Genomic DNA, 25,593 nt, shown 5'->3' on the forward strand with positions numbered 1-25,593 from the left:
TTTATTCCTTCCAGCAACTTCAGACTTCTATCTGGAATTATTTTCCTTTTCCAGGAGAGCTCTGTAATATTTGTTTTAGTGTGACTGGTGATACATTCTCTAAATTTCTATTTGCTTTGAAATGCCTCCCCCCCTTCATTTTTGAAAGATATTGTCACTGGTATAGAATTCCAAATTGGCCATTATTTTCTTGTGACCCTATGAAGATATTCTTCTATTGTCTTCTTGTTTCCACTTGTGGGTTTTTTAAAAAAGAACTAGTCTGACTCCAAATGCCAGCCCACGGTTTCCCCACACCACAGCGTGGCTGCCGGATATTCAGCAGGCTTACTCACTCGTTTCAGAACGCAGACTCCCGGTTTCACCAATTGCATGGTCCCTGTGGATTTAGCAGACCTTGTCCAGGTGGTGCATCGCTGGATCTGGTGTTCTGGGTCACTTTCTGGCTTCTATCTAGTATTTTTCACGGAGGTGTTTTTTGCCCTGTCTCTCCTAACTGCCATCTTCCATAAGTCCCTGCCTCCTCCTTATAGTTGCTGTTGTTTTTAATAATAGCCTTTCTAGAGTTTGTGAGGTGGTATTTCATTGTGGCTTTGATTTGTATTTCCCTAATGGCAAATGAAGTTCAGTATCTTTTCCTATACTTATTGATCATTTGTGTATCTTCTTTGGAGAAATGCCTTTTCAAGGCCTTTGCCCATTTTGTAATTGGATTGTTTGTCTTTTTGTTGTTGATTTGTTGGAGTTCTTTATATATTCTGGACATTAAACCCTTATCAAATATATGGTTTCCAAATATATTCTCCCATTCTGTAAGTTGTCTCTCTACTTTCTTGATAATGTCCTTTGATGGGCAAAGGTTTTAAATTTTGGTGAAATTCAATTTATCTATTTTTTCTTTTGCTGCTTATGCTTTGGATGTCATATCTAAGAATCCATTACCTAAGTACAAGGTCCTCAGATTTTCCTTTATGTTTTCTTTTAAGAATTTTATGGTTTTAGCTCTTATATTTAGGTTGTTGATCCATATGGAGTTAATTTTTGTGTATGGTGTGAGGTAGAGGTTCACTTTCATTCTTTTGCATTTAGATATTTTGTTTTCCTAGCACCATTTGTTGAAGTGACTGCTCTTTTCCCATTGAGTGGACTTGGCACGCTTGTCAAAAACGAATTGATTATAGATGTGTGGATTAATTTCTGAACTATCAATTCTATTCCATTGGTCTATATGTCTGTCCTTATGCCAGTACCACACTGTTTTGATTACTGTCATTTGTAATACACTTTGAAATTGGGAAGTGTGAGTCCTCCAATCCTGTTCTTTTTTCAAGATTATTTTGGCTGTTCAGGGCCCCTTTCGGTTCCATATAAATTTGTGGATTAGTTTTTCCATTTCTTCAAAAAAGACTGCTGGAATTTTAGTAGTGATTCCATTAATCGGTTTATTGTTTTGGATAATATTGTCATAACTCTTCCAGTCTGTGAACATGAGATATCTAAGCATTTATTTAGGTCTTGTTAAGTTTCTTTCAGCAGTGTTCTATGGTTTTTAGTATACTTCTTTTGTATCCTTAAATTTATTCTTGGTTATTTTATCTTTTAGTGCTATTGTAAGTGGAATTATTTTCTTAATTTCCTCTTCAGATCATTCATTGCTAGTGTAGAGGAACACAATTGTTTTCCATGTATTGGTCTTGTACCCTACCACTTTGTTGAATCCATTGATTGGCTCTAAGTTTTCTTGTAGATTCTTTGGGTTTTCTATATATAAGATCTTGTCATCTGCAAATAGAGATAGTTTCACTTCTTCCTTTCCTATTTGCATACCTTTTATTTCTCTTTCCAAGAACTTCTAGTACAATTTTAAATAGTAGTGGTAAAAGTGGGCATCGTCGTCTCATTGCTGATCTTAGGGAGAAGAAGCTTTAAGTCTTTCACCATTGAGTATAATGTTAGCTGTGGGTTTTTCATAAATGGCCCTGTTCTGATTTGCTAAAGCCGATGTTATGCAAAATACCAAAAATGGATTGACTTTTTTTTTAATTTTTAAACTTTTTATTGTAGCAGCAACTATACAACAAAAATTTTCACATTTTAACTACTTGCTAGTGTTCAATTCACATGTTAATTACATTCACAGTGTTGTTTTATCATTGCTGATATACATTACCCCTACTTTTGCATCATCTCAAACAGAAACTCTTTATTCATTAAGCTATAACTCCCTCTTCCAACCCCACCCTCCCAGCCCTGGCCCCTGGTAATCTATTAATTACTATTTGTCTCTATAAAGTTTGCTTCTTCTAGATATTTTATATAAACAAAGTCATACAATATTTCTCTTTATGTGTCTGGCTTATTTCACGCAACATGATTCCATCATGGTTCATCCATGTTGTAACATGCTTCAAAATTCTATTCATTTTTATGGCTGAATAATATTCTGCCTAGTATATATACAACATTTTGGTTATCTGTTCAGCTGTTGATGGACTCTTGGATTGCTTCCATCTTTCCACAGGTTGATTTTTGGCAATGGTCCAAAGTACATGTAGTGGAGTAATGACAATCTTTATAAAAAATCATGCTAAAACAATTGAATATCCATTTTTAAAAACAAACTTTGAATTTTACCTCACACATATTACAAAATTAAATTAAATATATCATAACTCTAAATGTAAAATCTAAACCTTTAGAACTTCTAGAAAAAGCTTGTGTAAAGATTTATTAGTGTGGTAGGCAGAATAATGCCCATTCCCCTTAAACAAAGTCCAAGCCCTAATCCCTGGTACCTGCAAATACGTTACATGGCAAAGCAGAATTAGGTAACATAGAATTAAGGTTCCTAATCAGCTGACCCTTTAATAGTGATACTATCTTGGATTTTGTGTGTGAGCCCAATGTAGTCACAAGGGTCCTTCATTGTGGAGGTAGGAGAAAAAGAGTCAGAGTCAGAGTCAGAGTGATGTGATGTGAGAAATTGCTGACTGTGAAGATGGAAGGAGTCCATGAGCCAAGGAATGCAGGGAGCTTTTAGAAGCTAGAAAAGGGAAGAAAACAGATTCTTTCCTAGAGCCTCCAGGAAGGATGCAGCCTTGCCACTACCTTGATTTTAGCCCAGTAATACCCATTTTGGAATTCTGACACCCAGAACTGCAAGATAATACATTTGTATTGTTATAAAGCATCAAGTTTGTGATAATTTGTTACAGCAGCAATAGGAAACTAATGCAATTACATATGACAACAAAAGCACAATCTATGAGAAATATGAAAAACATGATAAATAACTTTATCAAAATTCAGAACTTCTGCTGCCTAAAATTCACTCTCAAGAGAATGAAAAGGCAGGCCACAGACTGGGAGAAAATATATGCAAATTACATATTAACATTGAACTTGAATCCGTAATACATAAACTACTCTCAAAATGCAAGTAATAAAAAGCATACAACATAATTTTAAAAAGGGCAAAATATTAGAACAGACATTTCACCAAAGAAGATAAAATACACACTTGAATAGATTATTAGGGAAATGCAAAATGAAATCATAGTGGGTTGCCAATACACATGTATTAGAATGCCTAAAGTTAAAAAGAGTGACCATACCAAATGTTAATAAGAATGTTGAGGAACTGGGACAGTGATTGGAATACATGCTTCACTAAAGACGATTTATGAGTGGCAGATATTCACATGGAAAGAGGCTGAACATCATGAGCTATCAGGAAATGCAAATGAAAGCCACAATCATTTACCTCTACTCACATAATAGAATCACCCTTGTTGGCAAGATTGTGGAGGCAGTGAAAGTCTTATATACTCCTGGTGGGAAAGTGAAACAGTACAGCCATTTTGGAAAACAGTGGCACTTTCTTATGTACTTAGACACATTCCTATCATCTGACCTTAGCTATTCTACTCCTACATATTTATGTAAGAGAAATAAAAGTATATGTCCATTCAAAGACTGGTGCATGAATAAACATATTAGCAATTTTATTTGTAATAGGCCAGAACTGGAAAGAACCCAAATGTCCATCAGCTGGTGAATGGATAAACAAATTGTGGTACATTCGTATAATGGAATACTACTCTGCAATAAAAAGAAATGAACTATTGATAAATGCAAAAATATAGATGAATATCAGAGTAATTATATTGAGTAAAAGAAGCCAGAAAAAACATGATTTATGACTCCATTTTTATAAAATTCCAGAAAATGCAAACAATTCTATAGTTACAGAAAGCAGATAAGTTATTGCCTGTAGAATAGGAGAGGTGGGAAGCAATAGATAGCCAAGGGGAATAAGGAAACTTTTTGAATGATACGTAAGTTCATTATCTTGATTGTAGTGATGGTTTCATAAGTTATGCATAAGTCAAAACTCATGAAATTGTAGCCTTCACTTATATTCAGTTTAGTGTATATGTCTATTATATTTTAATAAAGCTGTTTAAAAAAACAAGAATCTTAGTGGTCAATATACTGGTGAAAGAAGGGTAACTGAGAAAAAGCTGTTTTCTATCCTGAAGCCAATTTGTTATACATTTTCATAAATTATATGAAAAGTTTGAGAAATATTGAAAAAAAGAAGTATTAAGGATAAAGAAGGGGAAAAATAAAAAAAAATGATTATGTTGAGTTTTCCATCTACTAATTTTGATGGAAACACTGAAAGAAGTGTGAAAAAAGAAGGCAGTTCACTGGAAAGGCAGCACAGTATTGGAATTAAGAGTGTGAATGAACTGAAACTGCCTGGGCTGAAATCCTGGCATGTCCACACACTTCCTGTGTTATCTTGAGAAAATTACTTATCATTTCTGTGCCTCAATTTTATTTGTAAAATGTCGATAGTAACAGCACTTATCCCAAAGTTTTTTTTAATGAGGATTTAATATCTACAAAACATTTAGAACACTTCTAACACATAACAAGTACTATCTGTTAAATAGGTTTATCAGAAAATTGTCTGATTATTCCCCGAATTTCCATTAAAATATTTTCTACATCACATTCAAATACATTTGTCATTATTTTGTTCAAACACACTTAAGGAACACATTACTTGAAATACTGTGAAAAGTATATGTAGTAACAATCACTTGCCTCCTGAAAATGCACATGGGAACTTCATATTACTTTAGGACAACTAACAATATATACAAAATATACAAAATCTTTGTGTCTAGAGAATAGACAGGTTCTGAGAGGAAGAGGAGTGTTCCAAAACAGTTTTACAGGTGAATACGAATAAAGGAGGTGGAATATGCAAAACAAAGATAAATATGTGAAGACTAAGATTTGCTTTCTACCTTTTTTAGAATTTGTTCTGTATTATTTAATTTCCCACAAAAATAGAAACATGACTAACATTGTGGCTCATTTTTGTAATTAGTTTTGGATGACATAATTATAAAATTTATAGTCATTAGAGTATATGACAATGCTATGAGTACATGTATGCACCACATAGTACTTAGAGATTAATTGAATACATTGCTTCATTATGTCTTCTAATGAAATTTACATTTTTCCTGATAAACATTACAGCATATAATTCGAGATCTAAAAGAGATGGTTTCTAATTAAATTGAAGTATTACTAATAGAAACATCAAATAAAGAGAATAAATTCAACCCTTTTATTTTAATATCAATTTTTTAACCTCTTAATTATTTGGGAATAATAGGGAAAAATATTTGCCAAAGTTTATTACCTTAAAACCATTGAGAATTCTCTGAATTCTGCTCCATGGAGGAATAGAATCAAATGAAACTCCTTACATTAGAGAACACAGATTTTTCTTAGGTACTGCTTCATATGATTTCTGCTCTTAATCATTCTCTCTTCCTTAATTGGTCTGGGTCTTAGAAGGTTTTCAGTAGGGATTCATATTTGGTAATGTATTGGGAAAGAATGGAAATTTGTATAAACATTCCTATCAGTTACAAATAATAGTATTAAATCCACATATACCACAAACACTTAGAAAAGTAAGGGGAGAGCAGACTGGGAGCCTCCCTACACAGCCCAGCAGCCCAGAACTGCCCTGGGGGGACGGCACTCACCTGTGACATAGCACAGTCATCCCTCAACAGAGGACCCGGGGTGCACGGCCTGGAAGAGGGGCCCACTTGCAAGTCTCAGGAGCCATACGCCAATACCAAGGACTTGTGGGTCAGTGGCAGAGACAAACTGTGGCAGGACTGAACCGAAGGATTAGACTATTGCAGCAGCTTTAAAACTCTAGGATCACCAGGGAGATTTGATTGTTAGAGCCACCCCCCCCTCCCTGACCGCCCAGAAACACGCCCCATACACAGGGCAGGCAACACCAACTACACACGCAAGCTAGGTACACCAATTGGACCCCACAAGACTCACTCCCCCACTCACCAAAAAGGCTAAGCAGGGGAGAACTGGCTTGTGGAGAACAGGTGGCTCGTGGACACCACCTGCTGGTTAGTTAGAGAAAGTGTACTCCACGAAGCTGTAGATCTGATAAATTAGAGATAAGGACTTCAATTGGTCTACAAACCCTAAAAGAACCCTATCAAGTTCAGCAAATGCCAAGAGGCCAAAAACAACAGAAAATTATAAAGCATATGAAAAAACCAGACGATATGGATAACCCAAGCCCAAGCACCCAAATCAAAATATCAGAAGAGACACAGCACCTAGAGCAGCTACACAAAGAACTAAAGATGAACAATGAGACCATAGTACGGGAGACAAAGGAAATCAAGAAGACCCTAGAAGAGCATAAAGAAGACATTGCAAGACTAAATAAAAAAATGGATGATCTTACGGAAATTAAAGAAACTGTTGACCAAATTAAAAAGATTCTGGACACTCATAGTACAAGACTAGAGGAAGTTGAACAACGAATCAGTGACCTCGAAGATGACAGAATGGAAAATGAGAAATTGGAACTCTTATTCACTGTTGGTGGGACTGTATAATGGTTCAGCCACTCTGGAAGTCAGTCTGGCAGTTCCTTAGAAAACTAGATATAGAGTTACCATTCGATCCAGCGATTGCACTTCTTGGTATATACCCGGAAGATCGGAAAGCAGTGACACGAACAGATATCTGCACGCCAATGTTCATAGCAGCATTATTCACAATTGCCAAGAGATGGAAACAACCCAAATGTCCTTCAACAGATGAGTGGATAAATAAAATGTGGTATATACACACGATGGAATACTACGCGGCAGTAAGAAGGAAGGATCTCGTGAAACATATGACAACATGGATGAACCTTGAAGACATAATGCTGAGCGAAATAAGCCAGGCACAGAAAGAGAAATATTATATGCTACCACTAATGTGAACTTTGAAAAATGTAAAACAAATGGTTTATGATGTAGAATGTAGGGGAACTAGCAATAGAGAGCAATTAAGGAAGGGGGAACAATAATCCAAGAAGAACAGATAAGCTATTTAACGTTCTGGGGATGCCCAGGAACGACTGTGGTCTGTTAATTTCTGATGGATATAGTAGGAGCAAGTTCACAGAAATGTTGCTATATTAGGTAACTTTCTTGGGGTAAAGTAGGAACATGTTGGAAGTTAAGCAGTTATCTTAGGTTAGTTGTCTTTTTCTTACTCCCTTGTTATGGTCTCTTTGAAATGTTCTTTTATTGTATGTTTGTTTTCTTTTTAACTTTTTTTCCATACAGTTGATTTAAAAAAGAAGGGAAAGTTAAAAAAAAAAAAAGAAAAACAAGGAAAAAAAAGATAAAAAAAAAGTAAGGGGAAACAGATCTTTAAAACTACAGCTGAGCTATGTATATTTTAAACATTTAATAATGTTTTATAATGTATTTTAGCTATAGTTGTTACTTGTCCAACATATTTCAACATGAAAATGTTAATTTTATTATTTTTAAATAAATTATTAGACAAGAATATTTACACATGGATATAAGCTTTAAGAAATAAATTACCATTTGACTTCAAATAATTCTTTTGTAGAATTTGCATTTCTCAAAGAAATAGTGTAATTTTGTATAATTTTCAGTCATAAAAATGAAAAAAAAATCAGTGATCTCACCACACAATCTCAATTTATGTTGTAAAAAAAGCAAATAACAAATATAAAAGAACTCAAATTTGATTGTATCTTTAGGTTCTAAGGATACCTTCATTACTTGAACTTTTAAAATTATTAACATGATTCAGTTTTTCCCTTTTTCTATTGTCTAAGAAGTTACTAATATTGCACAGATCTTCAAAAATCCAATGAAAACCTCTTTGTTAACTTAGCAATCGGACATTAGCCTTTCCCTGCAAAACTACTTCTTCCTGAGTTTGCTGTTTATGAACATGGTAATCATCCACACAGGAAAATTTTTCACTTTATTCTTCTTTTTACTTTCAAACATTCTCTATCAATTAATTGACAAGTCCTACTAATTTTCCTTCCATTCCATTGCCACTGTTAACCTAAGATACAGTCTAACAATTCACAGTATGAAATATGATGAGGTACATATTCCTAAAGCCCTGTCCGATAATGGAAATCATTCAATGACATTTCCACTTTGCATGTAGGGCTTTCCACAGTGTGGTACTGAACTATCTTTGGAGTCTTAATTCCCACAGTTTCTCTTAGAAGAACCATATTCCAGCCAAACATATCCTGCACATTTCTTCCTCTCTTCTGCTGCCAGTGGCTCATGAAGTCAGGGTTCTCCAGAGAAACACAACCAGTAAGCTACACACCCACACACACATAAATATTATGTTTAAGTATACATGTGCATATATGTATATGTGCATATTATATACATGTGTGCACACACTCATAAATTTTATTTCAAGGAATTAACTTATGCAATTTTGGGGCTGGCAAGTTCAAAACCTGTAGTGCAGTTCAGCAAGCTGGAAACCCTTGGGCAGGAGCTGTTCTTGCAGTCTTGAGGCAGAATATCTTCTTCAAGGAAATCTTGGTTATGCTTTTGGGATCTTCAACAAATTGGATGGGATTATTGAAGATAATCTTTACTTAAAGTCAACTGGTTGTAGATATCAGCTACATCTTCTCTGAGGAAAGGCTGTTGGAATCTGGGGTTCCTCTGTCACATGGAAAGGCACATATAGATATCTGCTGGTCCTTCTCTCCAGGTTTTGTTTTCAGTGATGCTGTCTCAGTTGCTGTGGATCTTTCTTGCTTCTCCTGAGGCATTTTCATTCTCGGATTGACTTTTATAAAGGGGATTTATTAGGTTACAAATTTACAGTTCTAGGGCCATAAAAGTGTCCAAACTAAGGCATCAGCAAGAGGTTACCTTCACTGAAGAAAGGCCGATGGCATCCGGAAAACTTCTGTCCACTGGGAAGGCATGTGGCTGGTCCTTTGCTCCTGGGTTCTGGTTTGAAAATGGCTTTCTCCAAAAGGTCTCTGGATTTCTGTCTCTCTTAGTTTCTCCCTCTCAGCCCCTGTGCATCGTTGCTTTTTTTTCCCCAGGGTGTTCCTCTCTAAACATCTGGGGGTCCTCTCTTGGCTTCTCCAGGGCAAACTCTAGGCTTCATCTCTTAGCTTAGCATCTCCAAAAGTCCTTCTGCCTGCATCTCCCAGCATTTTGAAGTGTCTGGGTCTGTGTGGGCTCTCAGCTCTATTAAGGACTCCAGTGATCTAATTAAGACTCACCCTGTAGGGGCGGGGTCACATCTCCATGGAAATAATCTTATCAAAAGTTCTTGCCCACAGTTGGGTTGGTCACATCTCCATGGAAGCATTCAATCAAAAGATCTCACCCCACAAGATTGGATTAAAAGATCATGGCTCTTCTGGGGTCCATAAAAGCTTTCAAATGGCACAGGCCCTTTATCATGTTGAGAAAGTTCCCTTCTATTCCTACTTTTCTGAGTATTTTTATCAAGAAAGGGTGCTGGATTTTGTCGAATGCCTTTTCAGCATCTATTGAGAGAATCATGTGTTTTTTTCCCTCCATTCTATTTATGTAGTGTATTATATATTACATTGATTGATTTTTGTATGTTGAACCATCCTTGTATTCCTGGAATGAATCCCACTTGGTCGTAGTATAGAATCTCTCTCTCTCTCTCTCTCTCTCTCTCTCTCTCTCTCTCTCTTTCTCTCTCTTCCCCCCTTCCCCCTCTCCCACCTTGGTATCACGGTAATGATTGCTTCATGGAATGAATTAGGAAGTATCCCTTCCTCTTGAATGCTTTGGAAGAGTTTGAGCAGGATTGGTGTTAATTCTCCTTGAAATGTTTGGTAGAATTCACTAGTGAAGCCATTTGGTCCTGTACCTTTCTTTGGTGGAAGGTTTTTGATTATTTATTTGATCTCTGTACTTGTTATAGTTTTGTTAATGTTTACTATTTCTACTTGTATCAATTTGAGTAATTGATGTATTTCTAGCGATTTTTCCATTTCTTCTTAATTACTTTGTTGGCACACAGCTATAATAGTCTCTTATAATTTGCATCTTTTCTCTTTTCCTTTGCCAATCTAGCCAAAGGTTTATCAATTTTATTGATTTTTATCAAAGCACTAACTTGTATTTTGCTTATTCTTTCAATTGTTTTTCTATTCCTTATATCATTTCTCCTGTCTCTAATCTTATTTCCTTTCTTCTGCTAACTTTATGTTTACTTTGCTCTTGTTTTTCTAGTTCTTCAAGAGGTAAAGTTAGGTTATTAATTTGAGATCTTTTTTTTTTTAGTTATAGGTTTTCATAGCTATACATTTGCTTGTTAGCATTGCCTTCACTGCATCCCATAATATTTGTAATACATATTGTGTCTTTGTTTTCATTTGTCTCTAAGTATTTTCTGATTTCCCTCATAATTTCTTTAATCCATTGGTTGTTTAATTTCCACATATTCATAAATTTTCCAGTTTTTCTTCTGTTATTGATTTCTAACTTCATTGTGGTAACAGAGGCTACATTTCCTTTTTTTTACCCTTTTTTTCTTTATTTGAGAAGTTGTGAGTTTACAGAGCAATCATGCATAAAATACAGGCTTCCCATATACCACCCTACCACCACATCTTGCATTGGTGTGGAACATTTGTTACAATTGATGATAGCACATTTTTATAATTGTGCTATTAATTAAAGTCTATGGTTTAAATTAGGGTTCACTGTGTAGTGTAATTTAATGGATTTTAAAAAATTTCATTCTGTTACTGTATATTCAATCTAACATTCCCCCTTTTAATCATATTCAGATATATATTTCAGTGAGTTTAATTAAGTTCATAATTTTGTGCAACCATCACCACCATCCATTACCAAAACATTTCTATTGTTCCTAAAAGGAACCATGTTCATTTTAAACCTTAGCTTCCCATTCCCTATCCCCATCCCATCCCCTGGTAACCCATTTTCTAGATTCTGACTCGATGAATTTGCTTATTCTACTTGTTTCAAATCAGTGAGCTCATACAATATTTGTCCTTTTGTGTCTGGCTTATTTCACTCAACATATGTCTTCAAGATTCATTCATGTTGTCGCATGTAGCAGGACTTCATTCCTTTGTATGGCTGAATAATATTCCAATATATGTATATTTTACATTTGATTTATCTATTCATTGATTGATGGACACTTGGGTTGCTTCCATCTTTTGGCAATTATGAATAATACTGCTATCAGCATCAGTGTGAAAATATCTGTTTATGTCCCTGCTTTCAGTTCTTTGGGGTATATTCCTAGTAATGGGATTGCTGCATCAAATGGTAGTTCCATACTTAAAGCCCTGCCACTTTGCTGAACTCATTTATTAGCTCCAGGAGCTCTGTTATGGATTTTTTCAGGATTATCTGTATATAGGATCATATCTTCTGCAAACAGGGGAAGTTTTACTTCTTCCTTTCCAATTTGTAGGCCTTTTATTTCTTTTTCTCGATAAGAACTTCCAGTACAATGTTGAATGACAGCGGTGACATTGGGCATCCTTTATCATGTTCCTGATCCTAGAGAGAAACTTTCAGGTCTTTATTTCTTTATGCTGCTTTGAACCACTGTTTAGTGTCCTTGCCTTTCAGTCTGATGAACTCCCTTTAGCATTGCTTGTAGGGCAGGTCTAGTGGTGATAAACTCCTTCAGCTTTTGTTTATCTGAGAATATCTTAATCTCTCCATTTTATTTTTTTTTACATTTTTTATTGTGAAATGTAACATATATACAGAACAGTGATAATTTTCAAAGTATGATTTAACAAGTAGTTAGAAAATTTCAAAGAATGTTATGGGTTACAGTTCCACAGTGTGCCAGTTTGGATGTATTATGTCCCCCAAAACACCATGCTCTTTGATGCAGTCTTGTAGAGGCAGACATATTAGTGTTGATTAGGTTGGAACCCATTGATTCAGTGTTTCCATGGAGATGTGACCCAATCAACTGTGGGCAAGACCTTTGATTGGATAATTTCCATGGAGGTGTTCCGCCACCCATTGAGGGTAGGGTCTGAATTAAATCACTGGAGCCATATAAAAAGCTGAGAAACAGAAGGAACTCAAGCAGCTAAGAGTGACATTTTGGAGAGAGCTGCAGCTAAGATAGGACAAAACACCCCCAAGAGCAACATTTTGGAGAATGCCACTTTGAAATGCAACCTGGGAGCAAACAGACTCCAGCCACGTGACTTCCGAGCTAACAGGTTTTCCGGACACCAGTGGTCATCCTTCAGTGAAGGTACCTTGTTGTTGATGCCTTACCTTGGACATTTTATGGCCTTTAGACTGTAACTTTGTAACCAAATAAACCCCCTTTGTAAAAGCTGGTGTTTTGCAAAATGGCAGCAGTAGCAAACCAGAACACACAGTTTCAATTATTTCCTTATTGTGAAATATAACATATATACAGAAAGGTGATAACTTTCAAAGTACAATTTAACTCCCTTAATACATACATTGGATCACTTGATGGTATCCCACAGCTGTCTTAAGGTATTTTCGCTTTTAATGTTTCTTTTTTCTTTCTGCTCCTCAGCCTGACTCGTTTCAAGTGTCTTGTCTTCAAGTTCACTGATTCTTTCTTCTGCCAGCACCAATCTGTTCCTGAAACCCTCCTGAGCATTTTTCATTTCAGTTATTGTGGTCTTCAACTCCAGGAGTTCTGTTTGGTTCCTTTTAAATTTTCTATCTCTTTACTTAGACTCTCATATTGTTCATTTGTTGCTTTCCTAATATCCTTTTGCTGTTTCTCTGTACTCTCCTTAATCTCCTTGAGCATTTTTAATATCATTTTTTAAAGGCCTTGTTCGGAATGTCCATATTCTCTTCTTCATTGGTGTTTTATTTGTATCCTCTTCCTTTGGATGGGCCATTATTTCCTGTTTCTTTGTTTCTCTTGTACTCCTTTGTTGCCCACTGTACGTTTTATTCTCCAGTTCCTGAGTGTTTTCTTCTGCCTCTTGAGATCTGCTGTTGTATGTTTCCATTGTGTCTTTCATCTCTTGTGTTGTGCCTTTCATTTCCATAGATTCTACTAGTTGTTTTTTTGAACTTTTGATTTCTGCCGTATACATGACCAGTGCTTCCTTTACAGCCTCTATCTCTTTTGCAATATCTTCTCTAAACTTTTTGAATTGATTTAGCATTAGTTGTTTAAATTCCTGTATCTCAGTTGAAGTGTACGTTTGTTCCTTTGACTGGGCCATAACTTTGTTTTTCTTAGTGTAGGTTGTAATTTTCTGTTGTCTAGGCATGGTTTCCTTGGTTATCCAAATCAGGTTTTCCCAGACCAGAACAGGCTTAGGTCCCAGAGGGAAGAAATATTCAGTATCTGGTTTCCCTGCAGGTGTGTCTTAGAAAATTGCTCCACCCTTTGATGCCTCGGGTCGCTATGCTTTTCTGCCCAGCAGGTGACACCTGTTAGCCTATAATTCTTGACTGGTATGAGGAGGTGTGGCCGTGTTCCCCCAGGCTCTGGGGTCTGGTTCTGAATGGAAAGGGCCCCACCCCTTTCCTCCTAGAGGTGACAGACCCCTCAGGTGGAGGTCATTAGCATTTCAATGGTCTCTCTCTCTGCTTGTGCTGTCTCCACCCTTCCCAGAGTCACAGCCCTGGAAACTGAAAACGACTGGGGCTTTCTCCACTGAGCCAAAAAAGAAACAAATAGTCCCCTTCAGACCCAGTCCAAGGTGACCCTCCGGCTCTCCCAGGTCAGTCGTCACCCAAAGCCTCTGTCTGTTTTTTTGGGAATGCGTACCTGTAGTAAGCAGTTCACACTCGCTACTTAAAACCCCAGTTGGAGCTCAGCTGAGCTGTATTCGCTTGCTGGGAGAGAGCTTCTCTCCGGCACCACGTAGCTCGGTCTATGGGGGAGGGGGTTTCACGACTTGGTTCTGCAGGTTTTATTTACAGATTTTATGCTGTGTTCTCGGGCATTCCTCCCAATTCAGGTTGGTGTATGATGAGTGGATGGTCTCGTTTGTCCCCCCGCAGTTATTCTGGATTATTTACTAGTTGTTTCTGGTTTTTTGTAGTTGTTCCAGGGGGACTACTTAGCTTCCACTCGTCTCTATGCCGCCATCTTGCCCCGCCCACTGTACGTTTTAATATTTTTAAATGTTAACTCTGGGGTTTACTCCCTGGAATGTCTGTTTCTTGGTTTTGTAACCGCTGATGATAAGACAGAGATTTTCTTGAGCTTCAGCCCTACTATTAGGAAGGTCTGCCCAGGGCAGATGCAGTGTGCAGGGTTTTCTCTGTCTTTCTAGGTCTCTGCCTTGTCCTGGGTTTTTGTTTCTTAGTTGTTTTGGAATTCCCATTTACAGGAGTTTACTTGTCTCTTTAGTTTCCCAGGAGGCAGACCTCCCTCTCCTGGGTATTTGAAGCTGGCAGGCCTATATCCCATATTGTCCACCTCTATAGCTTTTTTATAGTCCTTGTCTCACTCTGCTTTTGCCTGGAAGGTAAATTCTGGGAGGAGGGTCATTCCAGAGAGGACTTTCCCAAGTCAGTTTTTCCCATTTAAAACAGGGCCGGGGATCCACCAAGGGGATGCAGATTGGCTCCAAAGTGCCCTGGGAAAGGGATCAGGAAGGGCGCCCAAAGCCTTTGGTGGCTCCCCATAGTTATTTGCCTGCCTAGCAGATAAAGCCTTTGGCTAACTGTCCCCTGCAGCCTTGAGGAAGTGCTGTGTATTTAAAACTTTACTACCTCCATCCCTACCTTCTTTGTCCAGCGTGAGGTTGAAACAATGGCTGCCACCACCTTTGTCTGGGGTGGCTTGAAACAGTAGCTGCCATCAGAGCCAGTACCCAGTGATCCAAACTGGCTAATCAAAAGCTGTGATCAGTGATTGTGCCCTGCCCTGATCTTGGGGAAGAGGACTTTTTATTACTTTTTCTGACACTAGCAGCAAGCCAGAGACTGGACCCCATGGTGGCCTTCCGTGAAAGTGGGGATCGGACACTAGTAGCCACTGTGTGCACAGAGAGCAATTTACAATTCTTTACTGAATTTATCAACCTCTTCCCCCAGTCTTTTCTGGATGCTATATAGTGTTCTTCTGGCCTCTGGAGTTTCAAATTAGTTGTTTCAGACAGTTCTTACCTGTTAGTTGTTTTGGTGAAATACTGAGTCCTGGAGCTCTCTACCCTGCCATCTTGCCTAGAAGTTCCCCCCAGAGGTTACTTTTTATGATTTCAATATTTTTGAATTTATTGAGACTTTTCTTGTGCTCTAACACATATGGTCTATCCTAGAGAATGATCTGTGTGCATTTGGAAAGAATATGTATTTTGCTGTTGTTGAGTGAAGTGTTCTATATGTATCTGTTAGATCTAGTTGGTTTATAGTGTTTTTCAGGTCCTCTATTTCCTTATTGGTCTTCTGTTTAGATATTCTGTCCAGAACAGAACGTGGTGTTTTGAAATCTCCAACTATTACTGTTGAAATACCTATTTCTTCCTTCAATTCTCTCAATTTTTGCTTCATATATTTTGGCACCCTGCTGTTAGGTGCAAATACAGCCACCCCTGCTCTCATATGATTACTGTTTGCATGTAATATTTTTTCATCCTTTCACTTTCAATCTATATGTAACTATGGATCTAAGGTGAGTCACTTGTAAACAGCATATAATTGGGTCATGCTTCTTCATCCATTCTGCCAATCTCTGCCTTTTGATTGGAGAGTTTAATCCATTTATATAAGGGAATTACTGATGATGCAAAATTTACTCATGCCATTTTCCTCATTGTTTTTTTGTAAATCTTACACTGTTTTTGTCCCTTCTTTCTTCCATTACCACCTTCCTTTGTGTTTAGATGCTATTTTTTAATGAGCCATTTTGAACCAGTTATCCTTCCTTTTGTGTAGATTTTTTAGATATTTTCTTTATATTACCATAAGGATTTATATTTAGCATACTAAATCTATTAAAATTTAGTTTGTGTTGATTCCAGCTTGTCTGCAGTTAGCCTATACATACGCAGTGCCTGTATCCCTCCATCCTTCCTTTTTATGTTGTTCTTGTCACAAATTACATCTTTATGCACTGTGTGCCCAGGAACAGAAATTATACACTTGTTTTTTATGCATTTGAACTTTAAGCCTTATAAGACACAAAAGACAGCAGTACAAACCAAAACCACAATAGTATTGGCTTTTATATTTACCCACATTGCTACTTGTACTAGAGATCTTTATTTCTTCATCCAGCATTTAGACACTGTCTAGTGTCCTTTCCTTTGCACAGGTAGAACTCTCTTTAGCATATCTGCTAAGGCAGACCTGGTGATAATGAACTCCCTTAGATTTTGTTTTTCCAGAAATGTCTTAATTTCTCCCTCATTTTTGAAGGACAACTTTGCCAGTTATATTATTCTCAGATAACAGTTTGTTTCTTTCACTGACTCTGGCTCCATGTTTTCTGTTGGGAAATTGAATATTAATCTTATTAAGGATTCCTTATATGTGCCACATCACTTCTTTCTTGCTATTTTTAAGATTCAATCTTGAAACTGGGATAGGACAAATTTGATCGTGTGTCTCAATGTAGATCAGTTTGGACTCATCCTTATCGTTTGTTGAGCATCTTGGATTTGTATATTCATATCTTACATCATATTTGGGAAGTTTTCTACCATTATTTCTTCAAATATTTTATCTCCCCTTATCTCTCTCTTCTTCTGGGACTCAGGCACTGTTCTCAGGCACTGTATAATGTATAGGTTTCTCAGGCACTCTTCATTTTTTTTTTTCCCCATTGTTTTTTCTCTCTGCTCCCCAACCTGGACAGTTTCAATTGTTTTGTCTTGGAGTTCTGTGATCCTTTCTTCTACCTTCTCCAATCTGCTCTCGAACCCCTCTGTTGAATTTTTCACTTCCATTATTGTACTTTTGATTTTCAGAATTTCCATGTGGTTTTTCTTTATAAATTTTCTTTATTGAAATTCTTACTTTGTTCATTTATTGTTTTCCTGATTTCTTTTAGTTCTTTGTCCATGTTTTCCTTTAGTTCATTGATCATGTTTATGAGAGTTGTTTTGAGATCTTTGCTTAGTTATTCCAGAGGCTGCACTTCTTCCAGAATATTTTTTGTCAAATTATTTTTTTCCTGTAACTGGACCATACTTTCCTGTCACCTTGCATGTTTTGTAAGTTTTTTTTTTGAGAACTAGACATCTGAGTGTCATGTTGTGGTCACCCTGGAAATCTAGTTCTTCTATTCTTCAGTTCACTGAACTAAAAACAAGAAGGAAGAAAAGAAAGGAAAGAAAGAGAGAGAGGGATGAAATGAAAAAAGGAAAAAAACACCAACAGACAAAACATCCACAAAAAACAGGGGGAAAAAATAAAGTATATTGGTTTTCCAAGCCTCTTGTTATGTGCTGATAGAAAACCAGAGCTGCTGTGTTCAAGGCCAGTGTCCCTGCTTGTCCTTCAGGGATCTACCAAATGGAAAAATAGAACACAGAGAAAGAAAAGCCAACCAACCAACCAACCAAAAAAAAAGAAAGAAAGAAAGAAAAAGAAGAGAGGTGCACTAGATTTTTATGTCCTTGTAGATGTTGGTATAAGGCCAGAAGACTCTGCTTCTGAGAGAAACTGAGGCTAACATCTACACTGGGCCCTCAGGTTTTGGCTAGACTAAATCAACAGGAGAAAAAAGAAACCCAATCAGTGAAAAAGTGCACTGGGTCTTTAAGTTCTGGGAGATGCTGATGTGAAGCCAGAAGCTACCGCTGCAGAGAGGGCTGAAACCAAGGCCAGAGTCTATGCTGAGCATTCAGGGGTCTGCCAGTCCAGGAAACACCCACATACAGAAAGAAAGAAACAGTAACAGCCATAGAAGTTTGTGGTGGTTTGAATGTATTATGTCCCCCAGAAAAATCCATATTCTTTGATGCAATCTTGTTGGGCAGACATATTAGTGGGGATTAAGTTGGAATATTTGGATTAGGTTGTTTGCATGGAAATGTGCCCCACCCAACTGTAGGTGATAACTCTGATGAAATATTTCCATGGAGGCACGGCCCCACCCATTCAGGGTGGGCCTTGATCAGTGGAGCCATATAAACGAGCAGACAGGCAGAGGGAACTTAGTACAGCTGTGAGTGTGTTTTGAAGAGGAGCTACAGCCAAGAAGGACACTTTGAAGAAAGCACAGGAGCTGCAGATGAGAGACAGTTTGAAGATGGCTGCTGAAAGCAGACTCTTGCTCCAGAGAAGCTGAGAGAGGACAAATATCCCAAGTGCAACTAAGAGTGACATTTTTGAGGAACTGCAGCCTAGAGAGGAATGTCCTGGGAGAAAGCCATTCTGAAACCAGAATTTAGGAGCAGATGCCAGCCATGTGCCTTCTCCGCTAACAGAGGTTTTCCAGACACCATTGGCCATCATCCAGTGAAGGTACCCAATTGCTGATGTGTTACCCTGGACATTTTATGGCCTTAAGACTGTAACTGTGTAACCATATAAACCCCTTTTATAAAAGCCAATCCATTTCTGGTGTTTTGCATTCCAGCAGCATTAGCAAACTAGAACAAAGGTATACTAGCTTTTTGTGTCCAGATGGATGCTGAAAGGCTGGAAGTACTGTTGCCCAGAGAGCAGAAACAGGACAGCTTCTGCCCTGGTCCCTTAGGGATCCCTCAGGTAGATCTAACCCTCAACCTCAACTTTGAGAGGCAGTGGTGCCATCTGCCATCTCTGGGCCCAGCTGGCCACTCCCGGAATCCAGGTCATGTTGCCACAGATGCAGCCGTTTCTGTAGCTGCTACTCTGGGGCTAGGCAGTGGTTGCTGGTCCATGGTTCATGCTTCTGTTTACAAAAACTAAACTCTCAGCAGCCTCTCACTTACTGTAGTGCTCCTTAGTTGTTCTAATGTTCACTCTAGTCTCAGGGTTATCTATTATATTAGCTAGTTAATTCCAGTCTCTTTTTCCAGCTCTTTCATTTTTCTAATGTAGTGAGTGATTTGTAAAATTTCCTATCCATTTTGCATCTGTACTCTACCAGCACTTTTTATTTGAGGCAAAAATCTGGCTGAAAGGTTTCCTGTCCTAAGCAGTCAAAACCCAGTTTTAGGCGTACTGCTTTGGTATAGATTTTGCTTCTCCTTTGTCAGAAAGGGGTATTCAGTTTGTATTTTACTCAGCCACAAACAAAGACCACCCTTTGTGAAAGAGGAAAGGTAGCTCAGGAGCCCAGAGGGAGACTTATTCCATGGTAGGAGTAGGACTGAGTTCTAATCAAAGAACTTCCAACATTTGCCTGGCTGAATTTCAGAATTGCCGTTGACTGGTGACTCCTTTGTGGTTCCCATTTTCCCCCTTTTTGAACAGGAATGTCTATAACAGTTATCTTTTGCCTGATCCCCAGTAGTATCTTGAGTGTACTGGGGAAGATAACTTGTCTCTAGTTCACAGGCCTATAGATCTAAAAGAACTGTACTTAAACAACTATACCTGACAGCCTCATCTGGACTTGTTTTAGATGACAATATCCTAGATTTTAAGCTGATGCTATAACAGGATGAGACTTTTGAAGGGTCTGGGAAGAGGGTGAGCGTATTTTGCATGTGGGAGGAATGTAAATAATTTGTGGCCAGAGGGTGGACTGTGATAGTTAAAAATACCTTCACATTCTTCCCTTCAAGAGATATAGTTTAATTCCCCTCCACGTGAGTTTGGGCTGAATTTAGTGATTCTATTTTAATAATAGAATATTGCAGGAAGTGTTGGCATGTGATTCCTGAGACTGGGTCATAAATGGCATTGTGGCCTCCTTTATTCGCTCACTCTGTGGAAAGTTAGCTGCCATGTTGCCCTATGGAGAGGTTCATGTGGTGAGGAACTGAGGCCTCCTGACAGCAGTCATGTGAGTGAGCCATCTTGGAAGAGGATTCTTCAGTACTAGTTATGGCTTCATATGATTGCAGCCCCAGCCAACATCTTAACTGCAACCTCATGAGAGACCTTGGGCCAGAACCACCAAGCTGACCTGCTCTTGTATTCCTGATCCTCAGAAAGTGTGTAAGATAAATGTTTATTGTTTAAACTGCTAAGTTTTATGGTAATTTGTTACCCAACAGTAGATGACTAATACAGATAATATTAATAAAGGCTTTGTGAACAATAATACTTGGAGACTACAGTATCCACTTTCAATAATTGGTAAAACAACTAGCCAGATTAACAAGGAAATAGAAGATTTGGACAACACTGTAAACCAACTAGACCTAACAGATATCTTTACTGACTGATTCAGTCTTTTTATTTGTGATTGGCTTGTTGAGGTCCTCTAATTCTCAAGTCAGTGTAGGTTGTTCGTGTGTTTCTAGGAAGTTGTCCATTTCATCTAAGTTGTCTAGTTTCTTGGCATAGTATCCTTTAAGAGCTCTTTTATTTCCATGGGGTCAGTTGTGACATCCCCCTCTCATTTCTGATTTTATTTGCATCTTTTCCCTTTTTGTCTCAGTCAGTCTAGCAAAGGCTTTGTGAATTTTATTGATTTTCTCAAAGAACCAACTTCTGGTTTTGTTGATTCTCTCTACTATTTTTTATTCTCAGTTTCATTTATTTCTGCCCTCATCTTTGCTAGTGTTCTCCTTCTGTTTGCTTTGGGGTTAGTTTGCTGTTCTTTTCCTAGTTCTTCCAGGTGTGCAGTTAAGTCTTCAATTTTAGCTCTTTCTTCTTTTTTAATATAGGCATTTAGGGCAATAAATTTCCCTCTCAGCACTGCCTTCACTGCATCCCGTAAGTTTTGATATGTTGTGTTCTCATTTTCATTTGTCTCAACATATTTATTGATTTCTCTTGTAATTTCTTCTTTGACCCACTGATTGTTTGAGTATGTTGTTTAACCTCCATATATTTGTAAATTTTCCAATTCTCTGCCTGTTATTGACTTCCAGCTTCATTCCATTATGATCCAAGAAAGTGCTTTGTATAATTTCAATCTTTTTTTAAAAATTTATTGAGACCTGATTTGGTACCCAACATGTGGTTTATCCTGTAGATCCATGAGCACTTGAGAAGAATGTATATCCTGCTGTGGTTGAGTACAATGTTCTGTAAATGTCTGTTAAATCTAGATCATTTTTCATATTATTCAAGATCTCTGTTTCCTTGTTGATCTTCTGTCCAGATGTTTTATTTATTGAGAGTGGTGTATTGAAGTATCCAACAATTATTATAGAGATGTCTATTTCTCCCTTCAGTGTTGCCATTGTTTGCCTTATGTCTTTTGAGACACCTTGGCTAGTTACATAAATATTTATGATTGTTATTTCTTCTTGGTGGATTGTCCCTTTTATTAATATATAACATTTTTGCATTTAAAATCTATTTTGTTCAATATTAGTATAGCTATCCCAGGTCTTTTATTGTTTACCACTGTGAGGAATATCTTTTTCCAGCCTTTCACTTTCAGCCTGTTTGTATCCTTGGGTCTAAGTTGAGTCTCTTGTAAACAGCATATAGATGTATCATTTTTTTAAAATCCATTCTGCCAATATGTGTCATTTGATTGGGAAATGTAATCCATTGGCACTCAGTGTTATTACTGTAAAGGCAATACTACAACCATTTTATTATTGTGGCTTTTATATGTCATATCTTGCTTTCGTCTCTGTTTTTGCCTTTTTAGTTACCCTTACTGGTAATCTTCATTTCTATACTCTCCTCCAAGCCTCTCTCTCTTGTCTTTTCAGCCTGCACAACTCCCTATAGTATTTCTTGTAAGGCAGATCTCTTATTAACAAACTCTCTCAGCTTTTGTTTATCTGAATATTTTAAACTCTCCCTCATTTTTTAAGGACAGTTTTGCTAGATAAAGAATTCTTGGCTGGCAATTTTTCTCTTTTAGTATCCTAAATATATTAGACCATTGCCTTCTGTCCTCCATAGTGTCTGATGAGAAGTCAGCACTTAGCCTTATGTGGCTTCACTCCTGTGTGGTGAATTGCTTTTCTCTTGCTGCTTTCAGGAGTCTCTCCTTCTCGCTGGCATTTGACAGTCTGATTAGTGTGTGCCTTGGAGTGGGTCTATTTGGATTCATTCTATTTGGAGTATGTTGGGTTTTGATTTGCCTATTGATATATTTTATACGGTTTGGGAAATTTTCAGCCATTATTTCCTCAAATATTCTTCCTGGCCCTTTTCCATTCTTTTCTCCTTCTGGGACACCTATGATGCATATGTTTGTGCACTTCATGTTGACAATCATTTCTCTGAGAACCAACTCAAATTTTTCCACTATACCATGGCCCCTTTCCCCATACTGCTGTGGTGGGGTACAATGTTCTGTAAATGTCTGTTAAATCTAGTTCATTTTTCATAGTATTCAAGATCTCTCAACACGCCTGTTTAATATGAACAAGTTAGGGTGCTCACTGCCTAGACACCCCTGAACATGGAGAAAGAGATTAAGTGAGAGGAAGGAATAACAACAAACAAGATAAGATTGAACAAAGGTATGAATACTGAAACTTTTTTGTGTGTGTATGTGTATGTGTGTGTGTGTGTGTGTGTGTGTCTGTGTGTGTCTGTGTGTATATACATATGATGAGCTTTATAGCTGCTCATTGAATTGTGCCTTGATGGTCTTCACCTTTCTGTGTATACCTTGTATTGCATAATAAGGAAAGAATTGAAATTGTGGAATTTTAACCATAACAATTTTTGAAATTACCTATATGACTACTTGTTGAGCTGTACATCGAGAGATGACACCTTACTGCATGTATGTTATATTTTACAATAATGGAAATGGCTTAAGTTGTGGAACTATGACCCATGACATTCTTTGAGATTTGCTCTCTACTTGTGAAATCATGCATTGAACATTATCACTGTTATGTATATGTGTTAAAGTTCACAACAAAAAAAATGAAAAAAAGTTTGCTCATCAACGTTAGTTAATATTAGTGAGTCCATAGAGTATTTGTCCTTTTGTTTCTGGCTAATTTCACTCAATGTAATGTCTACTGTCTACCATTTTGTCTTTTGGATTTTACATGTAATAGCTTATTTTTATTTTTTCTCTCTTTTTACTCTTACTAATTGTCTTCATTTCTACTCTCTTCTCCAAACCTCTCTCTCCTGTCTTTTCCTATCTGCCTGTAATGCTCCCTATAGTATTTCTTGTAGAGCAGCTCTCTTGTTCACAAACTCTGTCAGTTCTCTGTCTGTCTGAAAATATTTTAAACTCTCCCTCATTTTTGAAGGACAATTTTGCCAATATAGAATTCTTATTTGGAAGTTTTTCTCTTTCAGTATCTTAAATATTCTTGCCACTGCCTTCTTGCCTCCATAGTTTCTACTGAGAAATCTGCACAGTCTTATCAGGCTTCCCTTGTATGTGATGGATTGCTTTTCTCTTGATGCTTTCATAATTCTCTTTGTCTTTGACATTTGATAATCTCATTATTATGTGTCTTGGAGTAGGACTATTCAGATCTATTCTGTTTGGGGTACGCTGTGCTTGTTGTGTCTGCAATTTTATCTTTCATAAGAGATGGTAAATTTTCAGTGAATATTTCCTCCATTATTCTTTCTGCCTTTTTCCCCTTCTCTTCTTCTGTGACACCCATGACACATATTCATGTGCTTCATGTTGTCATTCAGTTTCCTGACACCCTGCTCATATTTTTCCATTCTTTTCCCTATCTGTTCTTTTGTATGTAGGACTTCAGATGTCCTGTCCTCTAGTTCCTGAATCTTTTCTTCTACCTCATCAAATCTGCTGCTGTATGTCTCCCTTGTGTTTTTTCATCTCTTCCATTGTGCCTTTCATTCCCATAGTTCTGCCGATTGTTTTTCAAACTTTCGAGTTCTTCCTTATTTCACCCAATTTCTTCTTTATATCCTTCATCTCTTTTGCCATATCTTACCCCCACTCGTTGATTTCATTTTTGAATTGATTTAGCATATTTGTTCGAAGATTTTTTAATTAGTTGTTTCAACTACTGTATCTCATTTGAAGTGTAAGTTTGTTCCTTTGACTAGGCCATATCTTTGTTTTTTCTAGTGTGATTTGTAATTTTTTGTTGTCTGGGCATCTGGTTTCCTTGATTACCCCAATTAGGTTTTCCCAGACCAGATGGCCCCAGGTCTCAGGAAGAGGGTGTAGTAAGTATCAGGTTTCCCTGAGGATGAAACCTAGCAAGTTGTCAGACTTTCCTGTGAGGCCTCTAGACGCTGTGCTTTTCCTATCCTGCCCAGCAGATGGTGATTGTCAGCCTGCAGCTCTCCACCAGTGTAAAGAAATATGTTGCACTTAATTCTCAGTAGACCTTGCCCCTGCCAGGGGCTGAGAGTGTCAGAAGCCAAGCTTAAACTATTTCTGTTCCCCACCCCCCAGGCTCTAGGGTCTGAGTTTTCTGATGGAGGGCAGCCACTTGAATTGGGTCTTGCCTCCCCCTTTTCTTAGGGAAGATAAGCTCTTTAGGGATTTATCTCCTACACTTGATTTCTTCCTTTAACTCTCTGACTATCTTAACTCCATCCTTGCCTGGGTCAGCACTGACAACTGAAAATGCCTGAGGCTTTCTCTAATGAGCTACAGTGGTACATGGTACTGGACTGCTTTGAAACTCATCGAATTTGATACTCAACACATTTTGACGTGATAGTTTTGTCCTGGTACTCGTCATTTGTTTGGTACGCAAAGTGCAAGTGTTTGTTGCCTCATGAGTTGCTACCCTTTCCAGCCAAACAGAGTAGCTCTTGCCCTGTGCACATCCACTTGCAGTCTTATGTTAGCTTCTATGGTCATTTTTGTATTTTTGCACTTTTTTTCTCATCATGAGACCTAAGAAAATGAGCAGTGATAGCACTGAGCAGAAAAGAAAATTACTTTGCACCACCATTGAGCAAAAAAAAGAAACAATAGCTAAATATGAGAGTACTATTTGCATTATTGATCTTGCTAGGGTATATGTATGCTTAGAACAATGGTCTCCACCACATTAAGAATAAAGAAGTGATTAAAAAAGGCTGATGTTGAGGAGTTAGTGGAGGAACATTGTGAAGAGCTCAGCACTGAGGAGCTGCAGGAACTACAGAAGGAGCAGCAGCAAGAGTCAGCTGAAGAGATTTCTTCAGGTGAGGAGGAGATAAGGGAGGATATCCCCAGTTCCTT

At 37.6% G+C, this 25,593-nt stretch overlaps 1 protein-coding gene across 2 annotated transcripts in view; it reads left to right on the plus strand.

The window, feature by feature from the left end:
- Positions 1 to 25,593, plus strand: part of LOC119527751 (aurora kinase A and ninein interacting protein) — a 56,570-nt gene that overhangs the window by 21,144 nt on the left and 9,833 nt on the right. The window lies entirely within an intron of this gene.

Source organism: Choloepus didactylus, chromosome 2 (assembly GCF_015220235.1).
Source record: "Choloepus didactylus isolate mChoDid1 chromosome 2, mChoDid1.pri, whole genome shotgun sequence".
In the NCBI taxonomy this organism is placed as follows: Eukaryota; Metazoa; Chordata; class Mammalia; order Pilosa; family Megalonychidae; genus Choloepus; species Choloepus didactylus.